A 5,901-nucleotide genomic window follows, 5' to 3' on the forward strand; every position below is an offset into this window, starting at 1 on the left:
TCTTTGAGATATCGCTTATTACAACAGCTGGAAAAAGGCTTACAAAAGGGAAGATTGGGGGAAGATCAAGGTCGTTTTGATGCCGCTTTCAAATTGCCTGTAGCTCTTTTCGCATTAAAGATATTAGCGAAAACTCATTTTTGGCAATTTAAAAATCTGTCACACTTCCTTAATTTTACCTGTGTTGGTTAGTTGTTTCTTTTACCGATGACGACCTTTAGATCAGATTCACCTATCGGCTGTGAAAGCCTTTACGAACCTTATTTTGTTTTCGTTCTCTCGAAAGGAAATGAAATTGTTTCTATTTATACGTATAACTTTGACAGTCACAGTCTAACTGTTTAAATACTGTCCGAATATTAACCAAAGTATTTATTACACGGTTGTTGTGAATTTCTAAAATTTTGAATGTACAAATTATACATATCGAATTTTTCTAAATTAATGTAATTTTCATAATTTATTTATGACTAACAGCCAACTAGAAAAAGTTAGAAAAACATCATTTGCTTTCAATATACAATACAACGTCAATAAGAAATAAGCACGTTAGACATATTTTTCCGAAAACTAATGAAAATAGATTCCGATGATTCCATGAGAAGAGGACTAAAAGGATTTCCTGTTAAACTATCCATTAATATGTTACCACAGGTCAAATTAGATAAGTATAACAGTATAAAGAACTACAAGTAATTTGAAAACGGCTTTAAAGTAATACCTCAATTTCTCAAATTTTAGCGTTTTTCCAGTTTAATAATCAGGAGATTCTAAGGTTCGAATTTCGGACACACTGTATATCGTTTTTGTTGGCTTTATCTATCGCAAACTTTTGATCCTTAAACAATCTAAGAAATCAAATAAATGCATTATGTTCGGCTAGGTTAGGATCATAAAGCTAAGACACGTAAGGATTGCACCGAAAAAGATATTCTATTGATGTCAAATACTATCAGCAGAAATATAGTTGCTTTAGTGTAATAATAAGTAATTAATTAAGACAGAGAATGTGATACGTTGTATACTACAACCTCTATCGTTAATCAAATTTATACGGTCTTTAATTAATTTTAAGCCACGCTCCGCTTGGCTTACAACAAAACTTGTCTCATTTATCTAACCACAAGCTATAGCCATAGACATAATTCATTGAACTTTCGTTAAAAGTAAGTAATATACGTTCTGGAAACGTTTCATATTTCTAAAATCCATTGTGGCCGACAATCATTTGTCTGTCAATTGCATGCAATTCTTAAACTTTTTTGGATACACGAGCTCTAAGCTCTAAGGAAGCACTAAACATGTCTATAGATATTATAGTCCTTGCATGGCGGTATTTGCTGATATTCGTATCACAAGAAGGTAATAAGGATCAATAAACTGCTGTTCGTTTCAAGAAGTTAGAGATATGCCCCTTCCCTTTATTAGGATGCGGCATAGCATAATTCCAAATTCAATCATATTTGTCTGCGGAGCTCATTTCTCCACCGATCATCGAGCGAGAACTAGACAAAACTGTACAGTATCATTTGCAAAATTATTTAAACTGCCTCGTTAAAATTTAAGAATACGCTTTATTTAAAAGCATATTTAGCGAAAAATAATAACAAGTGAATTAACTTAACGTTCTATACACCTATAAAACTTTTGCTTTGTTTTCTATTGTTAATTTATATACATTTTTGTTTTAAGAAATTGCTAAACATTTTCGTCTAGTACTGTACAGTTCTAGCCGATCTCCTAAGACCGCACATCGATAGCTCTGCTTGTTCCAACTATTCCTGTCTTGCTCACGCCCAGTGTGAATTTTTTTATCTTCGCGCAGATTTCTTCAAGGTCACAATTCTAACAAATTGAAATAGACTGTATCTACAGATTAGCTGAGTTGTGGTTGCAGTTGTAAAAACGGATTGACCAGACGTAATACTCAAGTAAAATGTGAATGAAAGTACAAATAATATTCAAAATTAATAATTTACTTTTAAGAGGTTTGATCCCATATCTTACAAAACAGTCAGAAGAAGATCGATTTGCCATCTGCTGTTATAATTTCCAACTCTTAAAATAGTTAACAAACATTAATGTTTGAAGGTAAATATTGTCAATTTATAATGCAAGGACTATACAACTGGATATTAATCGGTGTAACAGAGATAGGTGGTAGTACAACATTCTGGAACTAACTAACAATTAAAAAAGATAGAAGAGTTGTTCAGTTCTAGTATTCGAGCGGAAACTGAACAATTGCAAAGATGTGGACGAGTTTATATGTCTACATTCGGGAGCATAGTTGGTTGCATATATATGCATTCTAATAGCAAGGTACAAGATACATTTAAAGCATAGATTATGAAATCAAAATTAAAATGCAAGTGATATACCACCGATAACGGTACCAAATGATATGAAAGAATCACTTCGGAATTACATACTTCATTGACCTCAAAATTTTCCAGAGTACTTTTCCACCCTTCTCGTTTTTATGGATTTTTTTTCCATTAGTTTTTACATCCACCTCTGCACATTGATCTTGCCCGTCGTTTTCTACCACCAATCAATTTTATGTGAGTAGCAAGACTACAATCCCAGATTTATAGAACATTTTAATGTTTTAATATTTTAGCTTCAAAAAAAATAGATACAGAAAAGAAAAATTATATAAAATGAACAGTTAGAGGTACCTCTATCAATTAATAGGCATCAGCGGATTATTTTCAGTATAACATTGGCAGATTATTACGTCGATACTTACTAGATAGTAGAATAAAATTGTTTCAGAACCTAAATGCTTCACGTAACAAAGCTGTTACTTGCAATTAGTTATTCAGTTGATTGTAATTAAAAGGTTGTCTGCAACAGTTGCATCCGAGCGATACAGTTTTGTTACAACATAAACGTTATTACAAATACCGGTTAGTTAAATTTGGCGTTACATCTGTCTTACACACGCTACCACTGCGCTTACATCTTGTACCACATACACGTGCACGTAAATGGAAACTTTCTATCCATATGCATAACGATTAATCGAATATATATATATATATATATATATATATATATATATATNTTCAACTGTATTTTTTCCCTTCAAAAAGCAATATTTTATCAACACGCGAAATTCCTTTTTATCCATTTTTTTCACAATAACAAAAGTTGCTTCACTAAAAATGCTATAATTCACAAACTAATGATCCGACAGCCGTCAAATTTATAGACGCGTCTTTTGAAGATTAGGACTAATTGAAAATCATAGGGATTTAGTTCTGGTGCCGCCATCTATGTGTCAGGCCGGGGACTTTTCAATTGTCCCTAGTATTAGAGGCAAAAACGGGAATTGGGAGGAGTAGATGTATACCTAGATTAGATTACTGTTCGGAAATAGTTAAGGATGTTCTAGTTTTGGAGAAATGCGAAGATTAGCTCAGCATTACTGTCTAGTGGGAATGAAACACCCAAAAGTTTTTTTTGTCCAACTAGTCTTAGGACTGACGACTGACGACCTTATGATGATGATGATATAATAAGACATATACACTAAAGGATGTTCTAGTGGGAATGAAACACCCAAAAGTTTTTTTTTGTCCAACTAGTCTTAGAACTGACGACTGACGACCTTATGATGATGATGATATAATAAGACATATACACTAAAGAAATAAGATTTGCAAGTAAACATTATGTAGTTATTTTGTAAGTATCTATGTTTTAGAAATAAAAGAATACTTCGATAAAACTTAACTTCTTCTTGAATTGGCCTAAACTTTGACTACTAAAAGAAGCAAATGATGATAAAAGTTTCTCATTTTACTTTTATGAAAGAAACAGAGTAAAACCTACTGCAGCAAAAGACCAGAAGCTTAATGTAGTAATACTTACGATTAATCCACTTCTGTACGTAGGATTTCTATCTTACTTTATTGTCGTAATTAATTTTTCATTGTCAGGGCGTCCTTTACTATTACAAAGCAATGACGCGATAACACGGCTGTTGAGCTTTTTATAGAAGAAGTAAAAGTAATAACTAGACAGTAACCTGCAGTCTGTAATAACGTTAACAACGGCGCTTCTATGGATACGTAATATCTCAAACTTCTCAAACTTCTTGGCATAATCATAAAAATTTTTGGGTTCATAATAAAAAATTTGAATGAAACACAATGTAACAAAATATTTGCCTAAAGTGTTAGCTTCTGTATGAAAAAAGTATACCCTGCAGCAGTTACGGAAAATGGTAAATAACTTTTGGCTTAATGGCTTAAAATTAATAGTATACGATGTCCTAAGAGTGCACGGTTTTGATCCAATATAGACAAATACTGAAGTCATAACCAATACATAAATCATATTACAAATAATAATCATACTTAATTTAATAACCACACCCATAAAAAAGCACCCATTCTTCACATCTTACTTTGTTACGGATTATACATAGGTAGATAATATGTTAGATAAATATACCTCAAAGTGCGCTTGTTGGAGTACTATGAAAATCTTATTACATTTAGTGGAGCAAGCACATTAAACAAATTAAACGCAGAAATTTCATTTTCCCTTTGAAATTCAGTTGCCATACATGGTACAAGATAGCAAACATTGGAGGCGCGTGTCCAACGAACTGATGATTTTATGGTAATTATGAATATGAATGATATTGAACCTTACCCAGTAAATTCGAAATATAAGAAGTGTTTACGTGGTAATTTGGGTGTGTAACAAATTCCAACAATGGTAATTTTGGAACTTTAATCGATGTTAAACTTTAAAAAAAGTTTTAGGATGATAATGACAATTGCTGTTTATGTTGAAACAATTTCCTGCTTTAGATTATCTTCGCATGTATTTTACAGTTCAATTACCTATTAAGAGGGAAAAAATGAATATTCCGTTATTCAGTGACTTTAAAGTACCTACATTACTTTTAATGGATCTGACTGGATATCTTTTTCTTATTCATTACTTTTCACATCGATTCTACCTCGTTACTACTCCTCGTAGTAGCTTACCTCGTATTCCACTCCTTTCCTATTACTGTAATGAATGCTTCATTATTAAAGGACCTGGTAATGTGAGAACCAGAATGTCTATAAATAGAAGGTGAAGAAAAAATTCCATAGCGTACGTTCTAATTTCGAAACGTCAACGTTGTTGGCTTTTTCTCGCGGTTATAGTCACTGATCACGGGCGCCTCTTTTCCGACATCTTTTGCATAGCTTGCATCATGTTGTTCACAGAAAAAAACACGTCACGAATGGTCCTTTGTACGAAATTGTCAGCACATTACGAACAAGGAGCGCATTTCTTCGTTCTTTTTTTGTGCATACTTACTTACCGTTAGTACCTACATCACAAGTGTGGCATGCCAGAATACCGGTAGGAAGGTAGGTAGGTGGTTGTTGCGAAAGCTGCTTTTTAATTAACCACTTGACGGTCTTTGTGTAGTTGCTGCTAACGATTATAAACGTTCCCGTCAGCGAGAATTCGTGATGTTTATCCCGAGAGAAGCGACTTTAATTAAAACATTGTCTCTTTGGCGGACGATGACAAGGAGCCATTTTATACATGCATTTTTACATGCACCTACATAAGGTAGTTCTATTTCCATGAGATCTGAGAGTTTAACTTAACGCAGAGAAAATAATGTACGTCTTCTCACCCATCTTTTAAAACAATATGCTATCAGAACAAAAGTTTTACTTAAGAAGATAAAATTAAAAAAAAAATCGATTGTCTGTAAAGTCGGTTTACTGACGATAGTTGAACGTGACAACGTCATAAGAAAATACTGATGGAATGGTTTCATTTTTCAAAAGAAAATTTTAATTTTATTTGTTTGATAGATATTTTGTATGGATATAGAGAAGGAGGTAAATGGAAATGTATTATTGTATAGCAGCT

Source organism: Agrilus planipennis, unplaced genomic scaffold, assembly GCF_000699045.2.
Source record: "Agrilus planipennis isolate EAB-ADULT unplaced genomic scaffold, Apla_2.0 scaffold28, whole genome shotgun sequence".
In the NCBI taxonomy this organism is placed as follows: Eukaryota; Metazoa; Arthropoda; class Insecta; order Coleoptera; family Buprestidae; genus Agrilus; species Agrilus planipennis.